Raw genomic sequence first — 19604 nt, forward strand, 5'->3', positions numbered from 1 at the left:
GGATACATGCGGACGTGCATTGTCCTTTTGGAACAGCAAGTTCCCTTGCCGGTCTAGGAATGGTAGAACGATGGGTTCGATGACGGTTTGGATGTACCGTGCACTATTCAGTGTCCCCTCGACGATCACCAGTGGTGTACGGCCAGTGTAGGAGATCGCTCCCCACACCATGATGCCGGGTGTTGGCCCTGTGTGCCTCGGTCGTATGCAGTCCTGAATGTGGCGCTCACCTGCACGGCGCCAAACACGCATACGACCATCATTGGCACCAAGGCAGAAGCGACTCTCATCGCTGAAGACGACACGTCTCCATTCGTCCCTCCATTCACGCCTGTCGCGACACCACTGGAGGCGGGCTGCACGATGTTGGGGCGTGAGCGGAAGACGGCCTAACGGTGTGCGGGACCGTAGCCCAGCTTCATGGAGACGGTTGCGAATGGTCCTCGCCGATACCCCAGGAGCAACAGTGTCCCTAATTTGCTGGGAAGTGGCGGTGCGGTCCCCTACGGCACTGCGTAGGATCCTACGGTCTTGGCGTGCATCCGTGCGTCGCTGCGGTCCGGTCCCAGGTCGACGGGCACGTGCACCTTCCGCCGACCACCGGCGACAACATCGATGTACTGTGGAGACCTCACGCCCCACGTGTTGAGCAATTCGGCGGTACGTCCACCCGGCCTCCCGCATGCCCACTATATGCCCTCGCTCAAAGTCCGTCAACTGCACATACGGTTCACGTCCACGCTGTCGCGGCATGCTACCAGTGTTAAAGACTGCGATGGAGCTCCGTATGCCACGGCAAACTGGCTAACACTGACGGCGGCGGTGCACAAATGCTGCGCAGCTAGCGCCATTCGACGGCCAACACCGCGGTTCCTGGTGTGTCCGCTGTGCCGTGCGTGTGATCATTGCTTGTACAGCCCTCTCGCAGTGTCCGGAGCAAGTATGGTGGGTCTGACACACCGGTGTCAATGTGTTCTTTTTTCCATTTCCAGGAGTGTAGTTAACTTTACCCAACACACTTTGTAGCTGTTTCACATTTTGAGGGGAAGGCAAATCTTGTATGGCACGGAGGTGCTCTGGACTCGGATGTATGCCTTGGGCATTGATGACATGGCCCAGGTATGGTAAGTCACGAGCAAAAAACACACATTTGTTCTTCCTCAAGCGAAGACCATTTTGTCGCAAGACCTGAAATAACGTTCGTAGGTTTGCAAGATGATCTTCTTCTGTCTGTCCGGAGATCACTATATCGTCCAGATAGTTTGCTGCAGTAGGGACCGACGCACAAATAGTTTGTAAATATTGCTGAAACAAGGCAGGGGCGGATGCACACCCGAATGGCAGTCTTTTGAACCGGTACAATCCAAGATGCGTGTTAACCACCAATACGCACTGGGATGCGTCGTCCACCAGTATTTGCAAATACGCATCGGCTAGATCCAACTTCGAAAAATATTTACCCGGGCACAGTTTAGCAAAAAGATCTTCCGGGCGGGGCAAAGGAAAAGTAGCAGTCACTAGTTGTGGATTCACTGTGGCCCTGAAGTCCATGCAAAGTCTCAATTTTCCGGAAGGTTTTGGCAAAATTACTAAGGGTGAGGCCCAGAGAGAAGCTTGCACACGTTCAATTACACCCTGTGATTCTAGACCGTGTAATGTTCTTGCGACCTCATCACGCATTGCGTGGGGAACATTGCGCGCTCTGAAAAATTTCGGTTGCGCGTTTACTTTCAGTTCCAAATGTGCTTCATAGTTTTTAGCGCAACCTAAGCCTGGTGCAAAAATGTCTGCAAATTCGTCACACAGACGAGAAACACTGTCTGAAGGCACAGTTTGAGTCACTGATAGGACCTGATTTACAATAGACATGTTAAACAACTGAAATAAATCTAAACCAAACAAGTTCACTGCAGAAGAAGAACGAAGAACGTAAAATGACACAAGTTTTGTTTGTCCTTTGTATGTGGCAAGAAGGCTGCACTGTCCTAACACAGGTATATTCTGTCCGGAATAACTATGTAACTTAACATTTGCGGCACGCAACGGAGGTGCGCCCAGTTGTTTGTACGTGTCGTGATTGAGCAATGAAACTGCATCTCCGGTATCGAGCTGGAATGGTATGACCTTGCCATTAAAGTCCAAATCTACAAAAAGTTTATTGTCCTGCTGACGACAAGAGCGACTGTTTTGTGCAATTTGAACTGATACTTGTACAGAATCACTTGCTAATTGACGTGTTTTCCGGCGACGTCGATGCACAGTTTGTGTGGGATGAACACAGTCACTGTTAGAGAAAGTGGCACTGGACGAATCGGAATTAACTACATGAATGTCCATGGGCGAAGGTCCACGATCCTGAGTGTCCTTGGTTCGATTCCGGCGGGAAGCAAAGGGCCTTGAATGATTGTGATTGTCTGATCGGAGCTTTTTCTGGCAAACACTTTGAACATGTCCTTTCCTATTACAGAAAAAGCAAATAGCTTGGCGTGACGGGCAATGTTCATGCGAATGTCTAGTAGCACACCGCGGGCATGATTTCACTGCATTTGTGGGCCGGCGCGGCACACCTAGTTTAGAGCGCGGCGACAGCTGCGTTTGTGTGCGCGAGGGCAGTTGACCGGGCCGCACAGCTCGCCCGGCGGGACGGTTAATGTTACACACTGCTGGCGAAGTTTCAAAAGATTCCTGAGCACAGTCAAGTGTGTCTTGTCTATCCAATATGTCTATCACTTGTTGAAGGGAGGGATTAACTAGTTTCAAAATTTGCTCCCGTATGCGAACATCAGAAACGTTCTGTGCAATTGCATCACGTACCATTGTATCTGAATAAGAAAGGCCACAGTCACAGTCAAAGGCACAGTCCCTAGTAAGTCCTTGCAATGTTGCCATCCACTCCCTATTAGTTTGACCGGCCGTACATTTTGTACAAAAAAACGTATACCGTTTTGCAACCACATTAACTGTTTCTTTGAAATAGGCATCTAAAGCAGACAAAATTTCCTCGTAGGACAGAGTTGCCACGTCGCGTCGGGGAAACACCGACACAAAAAAGCAAAAACGGCTGCCGCTCATTACCTTGAATTCTGTAGGCGGCTAGATGGAAGGCGAACTGTCGGGACCATTCTGGCCACGACTCGTGGTTTTGATCAAACTTTCGAAACTGTGGTGCAACGGCATGTTGTGGCTGCGGTAGCGGTGAAGCGGCGGCTGCCGCATCGGTGTGAATGGCACGTTGACCCTGGACGAGCTGTCCAAGGGCATCCAATAACGCCTGCGTCTGCTGATTCTGCAAGCGATAAAATTCGGACAGTACATCTGGAGATTGTGGCGAAGCCATGACACAAATAAATCAGAGCAAAGCAAGGAGAAAGAACACGAGCCTTTAAGCCTCGGCGCCAATCTGTTGTGACGTAACAAGACTGTTATGCCACACTGAAGTAGCCGAAAGAAAGGCGCGCATACACACACTCCGACTGGCGTCAAGTCTGGAACAGGATAACTATTGAATGGTAGCAAGAAAAGTACGTAGCTGCTTTATACTTAACTTTAATGACTCCTTGTGATACATCTCTCTTGACTATACAAATGCGACTCGTAAGATACATGCACTGTTACAATTGGCGCCTTGCTAGGTTGTAGCCATGGACTCAGCAGAAGGCTATTCCAACTGTCTCTCGGCAAATGAGAGGAAGGCTTCGTCCGTATTGTCGCTAGCAATGTCGTCGTACAACTGGGGCGAGTGCTCTATCGTATATCAAGACCTGCCTTGTGGTGGCGCTAGGTCTGCGATCACACAGTGGCGACACGTGGGTCCGATATGTACTAAATGGACCGCGGCCGATTTAATCTACCACCTAGCAAGTGTGGTGTCTGGCGGTGACACCACAAAGGTAGGGCAGAGGGTGTGTTACTGTGAACAGTTCAGTGACCGGGTTGTTCTGATCAGAATCGACAGCAGACCAACACCGACAACGATAGTTCAGGTATACCTGCCGACATCGCAGGCTGAAGATGAACATATAGAGAAAGTGTATGAGGATATTGAAAGGGTAATGCAGTACGTAAAGGGAGACGAAAATCTAATAGTCATGGGCGACTGGAATGCAGTTGTAGGGGAAGGAGTAGAAGAAAAGGTTACAGGAAAATACGGGCTTGGGACAAGGAATGAAAGAGGAGAAAGACTAATTGAGTTCTGTAACAAGTTTCAGCTAGTAATAGCGAATACCCTGTTCAAGAACCACAAGAGGAGGAGGTATACTTGGAAAAGGCCGGGAGATACGGGGAGATTTCAATTAGATTACATCATGGTCAGACAGAGATTCCAAAATCAGATACTGGATTGTAAGGCGTACCCAGGAGCAGATATAGACTCAGATCACAATATAGTAGTCATGAAGAGTAGGCTGAAGTTCAAGACATTAGTCAGGAAGAATCAATACGCAAAGAAGTGGGATACGGAAGTACTAAGGAATGACGAGATACGTTTGAAGTTCTCTAACGCTATAGATACAGCAATAAGGAATAGCGCAGTAGGCAGTACAGTTGAAGAGGAATGGATATCTCTAAAAAGGGCCATCACAGAAGTTGGGAAGGAAAACATAGGTACAAAGAAGGTAGCTGTGAAGAAACCATGGCTGACAGAAGAAATACTTCAGTTGATTGATGAAAGGAGGGAGTACAAACATGTTCCGGGAAAATCAGGAATACAGAAATACAAGTCCCTGAGGAATGAAATAAATAGGAAGTGCAGGGAAACTAAGACGAAATGGCTGCAGGAAAAATGTGAAGACATTGAAAAAGATATGATTGTCGGAAGGACAGACTCAGCATACAGGAAAGTCAAAACAACCTTTGGTGACATTAAAAGCAACGGTGGTAACATTAAGAGCGCAACGGGAATTCCACTGTTAAATGCAGAGGAGAGAGCATATAGGTGGAAAGAATAAATTGAAAGCCTCTATGAGGGTGAAGATTTGTCTGATGTGATAGAAGAAGAAACAGGAGTCGATTTAGAAGAGATAGGGGATCCAGTATTAGAATCGGAATTTAAAAGAGCTTTGGAGGACTTACGGTCAAATAAGGCAGAAGGGATAGATAACATTCCATCATAATTTCTAAAATCATTGGAGGAAGTGGCAATAAAATGACTATTCACGTTGGTGTGTAGAATATATGAGTCCGGCGATATACCATCTGACTTTCGGAAAAGCATCATCCACACAATTCCGAAGACGGCAAGAGCTGACAAGTGCGAGAATTATCGCACAATCAGCTTAACAGCTCATGCATCGAATCTGCTTACAAGAATAATATACAGAAGAATGGAAAAGAAAATTGAGAATGCGCTAGGTGACGATCAGTTTGGCTTTAGGAAAAGTAAAGGGACGAGAGAGGCAATTCTGACGTTACGGCTAATAATGGAAGCAAGGCTAAGGAAAAATCAAGACACTTTCATAGGATTTGTCGACCTGGAAAAAGCGTTCGACAATATAAAATGGTGCAAGGTGTTCGAGATTCTGAAAAAAGTAGGAGTAAGCTATAGCGACGGGTCATATACAATATGTACAACAACGAAGAGGGAATAATAAGAGTGGACAATCAAGAACGAAGTGCTCGTATTAAGAAGGGCGTAAGACAAGGCTGTAGCCTTTCGCCCCTACTCTTCAATCTGTACATCGAGGAAGCAATGATGGAAATAAAAGAAAGGTTCAGGAGTGGAATTAAAATACAAGGTGAAAGGATATCAATGATACGATTCGCTGATGACATTGCTATCCTGAGTGAAAGTGAAGAAGAATTAAATGATCTTCTGAACGGAATGAACAGTCTAATGAGTACACAGTATGGTTTGAGAGTAAATCGGAGAAAGATGAAGGTAATGAGAAGTAGTAGAAATGAGAACAGCGAGAAACTTAACATCAGGATTGATGGTCACGAAGTCAATGAAGTTAAGTAATTCTGCTACCTAGGCAGTAAAACAACCAATGACGGACGGAGCAAGGAGGACATCAAAAGCAGACTCGCTATGGCAAAAAAGGCATTTCTGGCCAAGAGAAGTCTACTAATATCAAATACCGGCCTTAATTTGAGGAAGAAATGTCTGAGGATGTACGTCTGGAGTACAGCATTGTATGGTAGTGAAACATGGACTGTGGGAAAACCGGAACAGAAGAGAATCGAAGCATTTGAGATGTGGTGCTATAGACAAATGTTGAAAATTAGATGGACTGATAAGGTAAGGAATGAGGAAGTTCTACACAGCATCGGAGAGGAAAGGAATATGTGGAAAACACTGATAAGGAGAAGGGACAGGATGATAGGACATCTGCTACGACATGAGGGAATGACTTCCATGGTACTAGAGGGAGCTGTAGATGGCAAAAACTGTAGAGGAAGACAGAGATTGGAATACGTCAAGCAAATAATTGAGGACGTAGGTTGCAAGTGCTACTCTGAGATGAAGAGGTTAGCACAGGAACGGAATTCGTGGCGGGCCGCATCAAACCAGTCAATAGACTGATGACCAAAAAAAATTCATGCCAACACCAATTCGGCTTCAGAACCGACAGATCAATACATGATGCCATCAATCAGGCCCTATTCATAGTTAATGCTACAAAACAGAAATACGCCATGGAAATAATTACTGACATTGCCGGAGCATTCGATAATCTCTGGTAGCCCGCACTGCTGCAGAGGTTAAGATATCTGGAGGCATCGCAGTCACTGTTAACAGTTTTCTTAACTACTCTAAAGACCGAGTAGTCGAATGGCAGATGGACAGCCGGAAAGCAATTAAAAGGTTGTCCTCAAGGGTCGATCTGCGGCCCCATCATCTGGGACATAACAATCGAACCCCCTCCTGCAACTTCTGGATGGGGATGACAGGTCAGAGGGAATTGTCGCCTACGCAGATGACCTATTATTTGCAGTAACTGCAAACAACAGAGTCCAGTTAGAAGAGAATGCCAGTGGAATACTACAAACAATTACACAATGGTGTCACAAGAACAAACTCAGGATATCTGGAAACAAAACAATCACTTCAAAGGAATCCTTCGGTTAAAAAAATTGGGTACACAACCATCAAACGAGCACACATTACGCGCTATCTTGGGGTACACATAGATGAAAAATTGAATTTCCACGAACACATAAGGCTAACAACAGACAAAGCAGAAAAAATACTACACAAACTGGTGAGGCTAAATTCAAAACAGTGCAGATTACCTCTACCAGTCATACGGAACATAACACTGTGCGCTGTCCAAATCAGTGTTTATCTTCGCAGCTAGCACGTGGGCTCATAGACTGAACGTGGTCACTAACAAAGCATCGGTCAGACGAGGTCAGAGAAGTGTCCTACATAGACTATCTGGAGCCTTCGGCACCACCTCTGCGGATGCATTGTGTGTGGTGCTCGGAATATGCCCCATAGATATCACGATCAAATACAGAGCTGCAAGGTACTGGTTAAAGGTGGGGAGACTAGGTAAGGTACGCACAACAACTGGTGTGCCGGTAGAGACGATACGTCACCTTAAAAGTTGGCATTTGGATACATGGTAAGGTGAGTGGGATGTAAGCGATAAGTGACGTAGACTGCACGACTTCCTCCCTGACACAAGGGAGCGGTTGAGAATGAAACATATCGATCCAAGCCGCGGTATGGTACATTTCTTAACCGGACACGGACCGTATCTCACGCACTTAAACCGCGTGTCTGAGGCAGACACCTACATGCACATGCGGGGAAGAAAGCTCCCCAGAACACACTCTCTTTTTCTGCGGGCAATACGCGAACAATAGACACACACTACACTTAGACTACACAAATGCAGACATTGATAGTCGTATATGCACAGCAATAAGAGACGACGAACAATGGGCACAATTAAACGTACTGACAAACAATATTTCAGAAACAACACATGAAGAGTACATGCGGACACGACATAACAGACATACCTATGTACAACGTAACAACAATCTCCAGAGGGTGGACAGCTATACCCACAGTGACAGCGAAAACAGTGACAATGGGGATGAACAGGAGGAGGAAGCTGAGATGTGACAGCAAATAAGCACAAGGCGCTGGCGATCTAGTCCAGAAATCACGAAATGCTGTACACGGATCGGCACCTAAAGTTAATACATAGGATTAGCCCGCAGCTGTGGCCGAGCGGTTCTAGGCGCTTCAGTTCGGAACCGCGCGACTGCTACGGTCGCAGGTTCGAATCCTGCCTCGGGCAAGTTCTAGGGGACTGATGATCTCAGCTGTTAAGTCCCATAATGCTCAGAGCCATTTGAAGATAGGATTAGTAATAAATAGGATAATCAATACTATTTCTCTACTAATAACCATTTGTGTGTGTGTGTGTGTGTGTGTGTGTGTGTGTGTGTGCAACTGGCGGTCAACGGCTCGAAGAAACCATTCCAGGATATTCACTGCCAGTCACATTTGGTGATGGTACTAACAAATCTCTCCTCTATCCTATCATCGTTTTATATTCTTCTTAAAAAACAACAAAATTTTGTTTATATTTCAACCTTAAATTGTTGTAATTTTGAAAAGTATTATTGTCTGTAAATGTTGTAGATAAAACAAAAGAAAACTGTAAAAAGATGAAAAACGAAAATTGTAAGATGTACGACCTGTTTTAAAACATCAGGTAACAGGTCTATAATTCGGCAATAAATAAATAAATCAATAAATAATGCCATCGTCTAATGCTCTGTGCTATAGGAGGATCACAAAATACGTAGTACGAAAGTCACTCTGAACAGTTATTACTGACTCGCACTGCGTAAAACGTAGAACACAAAACGCTTTCTGTTGTCCCGACACAATTTTTACAACAACTGAAGTGCACGCATAGTGCTGCTACCTAGCTGGAACCATGTAAAACTCGAGAGTATGTTCTTTCCAACAGTACGTTGTTCACGCATATATCTCAGATATCATAATAGTTATGATACTTATTCGTAGACCCCGTATTTCTTGCGGAAAATGCAGTCAGTTCATTCACTTGCCGTAGCCATTAATCACTTTGGCGTTTAGAAAGAGTAGATCTCAAAATAATCTCGAATGATTTTCGAAATATTGTAAAACTGTTAACTGAGAAGTTTTACTAGAACATTATTTTCCAGACCTACGCCCTTCCTGTCAACTATGTCCGTCTGATTGCCTCCTTCCTCTCCCGCCGCCCCTCCTATGTTACCATCCATAACGCCGATTCCCGCACTCCTCTGCAGGTGTGCCCCAGGGCTCTGTCCCCACCCTACCCTCTACCTCCTGTACAGGGCAGATATTCCCCAACCCCCCCCTCCCCCCCCCCCCGGGACAACTCCTGCAGTATGCCGATGACACTGCATTCCTTGCTGTCCCTCCTGCCCTCCAACGGTCCCAACGCCTTCTCCAGAATCACCTTGACCTTTTTGTCACATGGTGCCACGAGTGGCTCCTGAAAATCAAACCTTGCAAGACCCAGGTAATCATCGCTCCTTCCAGCTCCTTGATTTCTCCCTTACCACCTGTGCCCGTCCTGTCTGCCTCTCCCCCACCCTCACCTACCTTGGCCACACCATTGACCATCACCTCATTTGGATCCCTCATTTCCGCTCTATGCATTCCAAAGCCCACAACTGCCTCCAACTCCTTCTCTCTGGCCAGACATGGGGGTTGAACCCCTCTACTATCCTCCACACCTTCAAATCCTTAATCCGTCTCATCCTCTATTATGCCAGTCCCACCTGGATATCTGCCCCCCCCCCCCCCCAAAATTCTAAAAGTCTCTCGAGATCATCGATCGCCATGCACTCTGCCTCGCCTTCCGTATATGCCTCCCGTCCCCCATACAGATCCTCTATGACGTGATTCCTTTCCCCCATCTGCTCCTATCCCTCGAACATATCCGCATACTCTACACCTCCCACCGCCTTGATCTCCCTCATCCCCTGGTTGCTCCTCTCCTCTCCAACACCTGCCCTCTGCCGCGCCTTCGCCGCCATGTCCCCCCTACCCTCCATCTCTACACCCTTCATCTCCTTTCCCAAGGTGACTTCCACCAACTCGCCCTCCCGGATGATGCCCTCTTTCCCTCTGTCTATCCCTCCTATCAACTCTGATCCTCACCTCCTTCCTCTTCCTGGGCTCCCTTCCCCCCCCCCCCCCTTCCAGCCGGCCGAAGTGGCCGTGCGGTTAAAGGCGCTGCAGTCTGGAACCGCAAGACCGCTACGGTCGCAGGTTCGAATCCTGCCTCGGGCATGGATGTTTGTGATGTCCTTAGGTTAATTAGGTTTAACTAGTTCTAAGTTCTAGGGGAGTAATGACCTCAGCAGTTGAGTCCCATAGTGCTCAGAGCCATTTGAACCATTTTTGAACCCCCCTTCCATCCTGTTTTTTCCTCACCTACCATTTCTCTGCCTACCTTCTCTCCCCCAAGTCCTTTTGCATTTCCCTTCTCTGCATTTCCCCATTACCTCTCGTGTCTGCCCTCCCCCTCCTTATGAGTCCTCTCCCTCCGTCGGTTGTCGGTTCCCCCTCCCCTTCGTTTTTCCTCTCCTCCCGACTTTTTTCCCCTCATCTGTACAGGTCCCCCCCCCCCCCCCCTCCCCATCTGCCCTTGGCTGTGGTGTGTCATCTTTGTGACAACGTTTTAGTGCAGTGTTTCCAGTGAGTGTTAAGTGTTGTGCGTCTTTTACGAAGTGTTGCGAATGGAAGTCATACTGTCGCTGGGTGTAATTTTTATATCTCTTGCGAACTGAAACCAGACTGTCGCCGTGTTTTATAATTGTCTGTCTACTATTTTACCTGTCTGCTTCCTGTGTGTTTTATTAGCATCGCCAACCCTTTGTTTTGTGTTTTAACTTTCCACAATTTTCCACCGTTTTACAATTTAAGTCACCGTTTTATCGCCTGCTTTTATTGTTTGTTATCTTTTTCTTCTTTTAAAAATTCTGTAGGCTGAAGAGCAGCTTACTGGGCTGCTGCCAGCCCACCCCATTCAGGGGGAAATCGAAATTCAATAACGAAAAAAAAAAACTAGAAAATCATTCTACTCAAATGATTTTCATTTCTTTTTTTGTACACGTCATTCTCTGGGTACAGCGGTCTGATTTCTGGTCCATTGTAGAGGCAGTGGCCGGTTAGCGGGGCCGACACAGACCCTGTTGGGAATATTTGAGAGAGAGAATATATACAGTTCCGGCATTTGTCTTGCCTTACAACCAAGGGAATCCCTCCGAAAACTTTGATCAGCACTATGTTTGTGAATTACTTTTAAATCTGCGGCAGTGCAGGTAAAAACATATAAAAGCCTACTGTATGTTCAAGTCTACCTGTTTAAAGGTAAACGGAGTAAAGTCGATGATTTGCTTGACATGTCCCGTGTACCTGTGTTGCTGTCAATCGAAGCCGATCGACTTCAACGATCTGCATGTTGCCCTCCCCTAAGGGCCGTACCAATTTACCGACAGATCGACCGAGCGACGAATTTCGCAGCAGCCTACACACGTCCCGTCCATCTGCACTCAGCGATTATGGCGCCATCCTGTGATTGTGATTTGCTTATCTCACGCTCACGGAGGTGCTGTTCTACGAGAGGGGTTGAGAATAGTGGATCGCGAACCACATGCCTGTCGCTAAGAGTTTTTGCGTGGCCCGCCAAGACAGTCAGGAAAACCAGCCTTGAACATGGATTTCCTTCCCATGCGCAGCCGAGGATTTCTACTTTGACGGCCACACCAATATGCATGTGTACTGCGCAGTGTAGACACTAATCGCAAAAATAAAATTGCCACTCTGCGCGTTGGCTAATGGGAGCGACCATGAATGCATTTTACATTTTCTTACAGACAGTCATACCACAATATGAAAGGCATGTTTCAAGTTGTGACACTAGATAACTTTTACAAATCTTCGTCTCCTGAAATATTTCTACGTATGAAGAAGTTTTCTGGGAAAAAGTTCTCTTTATATTTGGGCTTACATATATTTGTGAGAAAAGATTTTCTTGCTTGAAGAACAACGAGAATAAATGTAGGTCCCCTGACACTAACAGACATTAGCTTGCTGGCTATGTAATAATGTCATCAGTCTCATTGCTGATTTGGAAAAAAATGTGGAAAATCGTGATAGGATACATTTGTTCATTAAATTCATTTTAAAATAAAATATGCTTGCAGCTATAGACGATACGAAATTAGCACAACAAATAAATTTATCAAAACTAATACTATTTTATTTAATTTATATCTATTGATTTTTGTAGTAAAATTTATAATTTAGCCGAAGTGCAACATTAACTAATGAATCATTTTAACTTGTGGAGCCCTCCGCTAGCATAATCTCTGCTTCCACACTGTGACCCGCCAGCCAAAACAATTGCCCACCTCTGTTCTACGAGATTTCGATTACAGAAACAAAAACTTTGCTTGACTGCTTTAAATGCAACAAGGCAAAAAAAGCCGACAGGGCGCTGTGGGAAAAGAAATGTCAACTGCAAAGAAAGAAATTCATCCATGCTCTGTTGCTTAATGAGTTGGGAGCCGTTGATTTTCGTAATTATCTAAGAATGGATGAAAGTGCATTTCGGAGCTGCTGATCGTCGTCAAACCATTCTTAACGAAAAAGAATACAGTCGTGAGAGAGGGTGTAAATTGCGAGGAGAGGCTGCTCGCTTTATAACGGTTTCTAGCCACTAGCGGAAGTTACGAGGACCTCAGATTCGGTGCAAATGCATCGCCAAAATTATTATCTAAAATGATTCCTGCAACCAGCAACGTGATTCATAGTTGCCCGAGGAAATACGTTATGATAAAGGAAAATAATTAAAACAAAATGTACTCATGTAAAATTTATTAAGTTATTTATATACGTAGCATAAATGATGCCTCTGTAAGTTTAGGAAAATCATTTCATATTAGAAGAAGAAGAAGAGAGACTGCAAATGGTGGCGGAGCACATCATCTAATAAGTACGACTACATACATGTAAGAAATGAAGCATTTAGCAAATGTTAGAACTGAGAAAGTGTCCTACGCTTTGCTCTTCATAGAGAAGGCTTGAATTAAGGCCAGATTTTTTTTTAAACACTTTTAACAAGGAACCAAGCATATTTTATGAATAAAAGTCCGTTGACTGTCTACATTTCGGCTTTTAGATTTCACTTCCGAAAAGTATCTGAAATAAAACCTGAAAACTGGAATAGAGAAGGTCTACGGACTCTTTTACATAAAATATGTATCTTTTACTCTCTCTATGTGCCACAACAAACCATTATGGATTCGCTGAAAAAATTATACAAGTGCTTCATTTCTTACGTCTCTATTGCTACACTCCTGGGCATGATGTGACCCACGGACCTCTCTAGTATTTAAATTTCTCCCGAAACTTTGTCATTAAAGATTCGTCCGCCTCGCACTCTGTCTTGTACATCAGAACAGCATTTAATCCCACCCGCAGTGGAAAAAGGCGAACGTTTGTCGGACGAGTGGCACAACAGGTGGAGGGGGAGAGGGGGGGGGGCGGGGGGGGGGGGGGGGTCGGTCGGTCGTAAGCTGTCGGATGGTCGTACCCAACTAACCGCCCGACAAGAAAAGTTGGTCGATCTGTTGGCCAAAGAGCCTACACACGTCTAGTTTTTTCGTGTGTCGGTTGGTGCATGTGTAGGGCCCTTTGTTTTTCTCTTCTTTTCAGATAATATTTGCTGGAGAACACGGAGGAGTCAATATAGATTACACAGAAAGCTTTAAATCAATAGTGAACACGCTTACATCTCATTTTACTTCTCTAGATTTTATATTAATACGTTCTTCCTATCGATTATCATTCTGAAAATGTTGGCAACATGTAGGCAGTCCTGGCGAGAGACTCCTGAACTACGCTCTCCGTGGTGGTGTATGCTCCTACTATAAGAGGCGCCGGACCGCCAGTCGTAGCGAGTGTCTCGAGCCTCTTCTCCAGCCTGTTTACTGAGGTATGCTGCCTGTCTGTCGCCCACAGTTTTTGTATTCACAGAGTGTTCGTTGCTTTGAAGTTGTGTGGTTCGAGTGTTTGAGCCCTTCTGAAGACTCTAGCTGGTAGCGTGGGTTAACCCACGATGTGCGCAACAGACTCGGTATTTATGTTGGTTAGTCTGTGGTTGTGTATTCCAAAATGCTCTGAATGTGTATAAAAGTCAAATAACTGCGACCATAAGTTGATTCAGTGGTGCTTGCTAATTATTTCATTCTTACTTAAAAAATAAAGAAAAAACGAAAAACGTTGTTACAGGCAAGTTGTCGGTCGGCACAGATTCATCTCCCATTTTACGGAGTATATGCTTCTTGGGTTTTAGTAGTCATCGTCACAGATACTTTGTGTTTAAAATTCTTCCAATTCTCCCCCCCCCCCCCCCTCCCTCGTTCTAATAGTCATTTTCAAACTAAAATTTTTAAGTTAAACTAGATCATTTGTAATGAAATCAATTTAACTTTCATATCGAAACGCAGGAAATAGACTTTCACAATTTGAGACATCGAAACTCATGACCTGGTCTCAAAGAACTTTTTTTAAAAAAGGGCAGTACTAGAGGACGTAATTAATTTCTCACTCTAGAGGTTCGTATAAAGCCTCTAAGTGTGTGCCTGATCAGCTGTACGATTGGTCTATATATACAGAAATTAATCTGAAATTATTGGATGTGCATGTATATAGAGGGATTACGGAGTGTCAAGACTTCCCAGTTTTGACATGTCTGTTAGTAGTATCTTCCTCACATCTATTCATCTGAAGTGGGCTTGTACAATACATCTTAAGTTCAACTTATTGATTTATTCGCTGTATACCACACAAATAACGTCTAGAAATGATTTACTCCAAAAAACGTAACGTATTGCTAATACGAACTACAAAAACAATACAGCTGTCGTCTGTGTAGATTATGTAATGAATGCTACGTTTAGGCTTACTCTTTCCATCTTTCTACTACTGGAGCTTTTAACTTGTGATCGTCTCCCTTGGAGTTTTTACAGTTACGAAAAAAGTAACCACGAATGTTTCGACAAGACTTTAAATAAAACCGTTTCAGTGCAGTGCCAACACTGTTAATTGCCATTTCGCACATACATAAATATAGGGAGACGTGAGCATGGGATATAGTGACGACGCAGGTTTGGGGGGGGGGGGGGGGTGGCAGAAAAGGAGGAATATGTAGCTCTGAAAAAAAATAGGACCTTGATAACAAGGTCCTGTGGTATTGCAAACTTTGTTACTGACAGCTTGGGGGTTAGCAAGTTCGGTGAACAGTGCAATAGAGTATCTGAAGTCTTTAAAAATAACTTCAGTAAATTGGAAATGTCTGCCAAATAAGTAGCAGCAATACTAAAATCCTCAAAACCTAAGTATCGTACATCAACAAAAATGCTCATGCGAGTCGAGTCCCATCTAAAGTTATTTTTGTAACTAATCTCTTATCAGCGGAACATATCCAGCCTGGCTAAAATATGAAGTTAAGTTTCTTTACCAGAAGGGAAATACTGTCGATAAACTTCACTTTTGCCGGCTTTTTTCAAAATATTTGAAAAGGTTATGTTAGTCGTCTGCTTAAGCATCTGACTGCAAAATTTATATTGCCATAGTTAAGGTTTTTTAAGGGTTCTGATATATAGAAAGCTATTTGCACCTGACACGTTCCACATCATTACGCAGTGTCGTATTCATGATCTATAGAACAAGTACTAATCTAAGCTAGAACCTAGCGAGAGAATGTATCCAATTCCATATATAACAAAATGGAGGCTATTGACAATTTCTGTGACCTGTCAGGTCTTTGACGGCGTGAATCACAGCATTCTCTTCAGTAAATTACCATATTATGGTGTCGGTAGCAATAGTGCGAAATGGAGTCTAACAGGAAACAAAGGGTCACTGTGAATAACCTGTGCTGTAAAGAGTCACTTAATCTGATTGGGAACTGCGTGTGGTTTTTCTCAAGATTCTATCTTGGTTCTGTTACTTCTACTTGTGAACATTGACCTCTCGTCTGTTGCATTTCCAGATGTAAAATTTGTTTAGTTTGCAGATGATAGAAACATTGCAATAAGTAGAAAGATATACAGATTTAGCAATAGCTACTAATCAAATTTTCACTGTCATTAAACTTTGAAAAGACCCACTGTATGGAGTTAAGAACCTGTAAGGTTCACTTCCAGCATACGTGTAACACAGACGTGCTGATCGAGGAGGTTGAGTTAAATTTCTGGGTTTACAACTCGACCAATTCAGTTGGGAAGGGCATACCACAGAATTGCTGAAGGGCCTAAATAAGTCTGTATTTGCAGTGAGAATGTCAGATGTAAGAAATATAAATGTAACAAAATTACATACTTCGGTTACTTCAATTCTATCTCCATACAGGATCATATTTTGAGGTAACTAGTCAAACCGAGCAAAAAGTTTTAGCGTGTAACAACTCATTTGTGGCGTAAATTAAGGATCATATACAACTCTGTTCAAGGAACTTTGTGTTCTAAGCACTGCTTCTCAGTATGTTTATTCCTTAATAAACATTCTTGCAAATCACATATTTCCAACCAATAGCTCAGTACTAGGAACAAGAACAATCTACATAGCGACCTAAGATCGCTTAGCTGGTCCAAAAAGGGGCCCAGTGTTCAGGAACACAATTTTAAATTGCCAGCAACTATTAAAAACTTTGTGACAAAGCATGGTTTAAACAGTTTGAAATCCCTTCTTATAGGAGACTCCTACTCCATAGATGAATCTTAACAGGTGCTGCTACACCAGTTAAAGTTGGTTGATTTGTGGGATTGAAGGGATCAGATTGCTAGGGCCATCGGTCCCCATCAGTTTAAGTGTTTGATTTTTTTTTTTTTTTTTTTTTTTTTTTTTTGACAGGACTTAGTCGCAAATCAAGATTATGTATTTTGTCTATGACAAATTTATTGCGTAACTGTCATTCTGGCAGTGCATGGATTCTGTGAATACTAGCAGTGCTTTTGACTATATCGTGACAAATTATAGTGTTGTATTCAAATGTTTTGGTTTTTCTTTGTTCCACACCCATGAGAATCATCTCATTTTGTCTATGGAACGAAAACATTCTAATGATCTTACCTGTATTTGTGGGTAGTCAATGGAATTCAGCTAGTAGCGGGTATAAACATGTACTGAAACGCTCGACCACCATACGATAGTTGTCCCTAAAAGGTGGATACCGACCGAACAACTTTGGTCGGGTGGTCGGTTGGGTAAGACAATCGAACCACTCCTCCCAGCCCTCACTTCAGCAGACTCTCACCCCCATATCATTGAACAAACTGTCGTGCCAGTCGCCCAACAAAAGTTAGTCTTTTGTCGCTGAGGCGCTGTAGTGGCTAAGAGAAATCGGTCGGAACGTGTGTAGGTTGTAAGCGGTATTGGTCCGTTGGTCGGTCGGTTGCGTGCGGGACCCTTAACTCTACATCTACAGATACTCCGCAAGCCACCGTACGGTGCTTGGCGGACGGTACCCTGTATCACGATTAGTTTGCTTTCCTGTTACACTCGCAGAAACAACAGGGGGAAAAAAGACTGTATGCCCTAATTTTTTGTATATTATCTTTATAGTCCCTAAGCGAAATGTCTATGGGCGGCAATGGAATCTTTCTGCAGTCAGCTTCAACCGCCGGTTCTCTTAACTTTCTCAGTGATGTTCGAATCCTAGTATCTCGACTCTGAATGGCGTCGATGTCTTCATTCAATCTGAACTGCTGCGGACCCCAAACACTCGAGCAGTACTCAAGAATTAGTCGCTCCAGCGTCTTACATGAAGAGTACTTCCGAGATGATTCGGGAGGACGAGGGTTCAAACCCGCATCCAGCCATCCAAATTCAGGTTTTCCGTGATTTGCCAAATCGCTTCAGGCAAATGTCGGGATGATTCCTTCGAAAAGGCACGGCCGACATCCTTCCCAATCTTCCTTAATCCAAGTGGACCGATAACCTGCCCTTAGGTCCCGTCCCCCGAAACAACCAACCACCCTTCATAGACGAACTACTCCTAAAATTCTCCCAATAAACCGAAGTCTACCAATCGCCTTACCCACCACACACATCATATGGTCATGCAATTTCACATCGCTTAGCAACGTTAAGCTCAGATACTTAAACGCTGTGACTGTCAAGCTAGACACAACTGATGCTGCATCCGATCATTACAAGTTTTTCCTATTCATCCGCAGTAACTTAAGTTTTCTACATTGAGCCAGCTGCCATTGAGGACACAAACTAGAAATTTTCCCTAGGTCATCTTGTATCAACTCCTTGACTCCTTTCTGTACCCCACAGAACAATCGGTGGACAACCGCCGACTCCTGCCAACGCTGTCCGCCTATCACGCTTACCTAGGGCACTCCTGATGTCATCCAGGTTTCCGATGAACACACAAGCAACATACTGGATTCTGTTGCTTAAATATTGCATTTTTTATTTTTCTTTGACATCTGCATTATATAAATCATATTCTCATCAACTAGGCTGAAACATACAGAACGACTTTAACAATTGTCAAGCAATTTAATTCGCTGTAACCTTACAGAAATTTATATATATAATATATATATTCTTTACATTTAAAAAAAAGCATTAACTATATACCCATAAGATCTTAAGTCTTTGCTGTTAGATTTAGAAGCATTCAACCCACCTTACATTTCATGGCGGTGGGATACTCTGTACTGTTAACGAAATATTACTTCAGGGGAATTATAACGGAAGATCTTTCACATTCGGATTTTTTCATAAAATTTGCACACTTCCGAATATAAATATATACAAATTCCAAAAATGTATATAACTTCCGAATATGTCGCATAGAAAGTATTTTATTATTTAAAATCTACTCTGGTTGAAAATGTTAATTTTTACGTGCATTACTTAAAGATCTAATGAAATCGGTAATTATTTCGAAGGCTGTGGATTGCCGTTATAAAGGTAGTGTTCAGAAGAGGATGGGCAACAGGTTGAGGAAGTTGAAACTAAGTTTGAGACACTTTCTGATGCTAAACCTTAGAGGCAGGCTGACAAACAAAATGAACAATACTATTGTGAGATGGCAATTAGAAATAATGCTGAGGATTTGTTGAAAATGAAGCAGGCAGTATGGGCTACCTTGTTTCAGATTGGAAAACCAGTAGACCACCTTTGCCCTCAATGACCTGATTCATGGGGCAATTACTGCAATGCCCAGTCCTCAGTTCATACAGCCATAAACATTCCACCCCAGCAGCAGCCATGGCTGTGATAACATCTATTCAGAGACCCAGCAAATTCTGAAGTACTGAAAGTGTCTGTATGGGTCGTTCAATCTTACATGGACTCGCCTACAAAAATGGTTTTCGTCGGAATGAAGAGTCAGTGATGCTGTTACTGCTTTCAACGGCGACAACATTGGTAGGGTGAAAGTGCTAAGGATATAGGAATTAATCCTGGCGCAAACTGCATCAGAACTTGAACGGATAGACAAGGTTCGCATTGATACAGGAGAGTATGCTGCGCAGTTTGCCACTAAGAGAACAGAAAAAACGGAAAAATGTCAAGAGGATGATACACAGTACGGTGC

Source organism: Schistocerca serialis, chromosome 8, assembly GCF_023864345.2.
Source record: "Schistocerca serialis cubense isolate TAMUIC-IGC-003099 chromosome 8, iqSchSeri2.2, whole genome shotgun sequence".
In the NCBI taxonomy this organism is placed as follows: Eukaryota; Metazoa; Arthropoda; class Insecta; order Orthoptera; family Acrididae; genus Schistocerca; species Schistocerca serialis.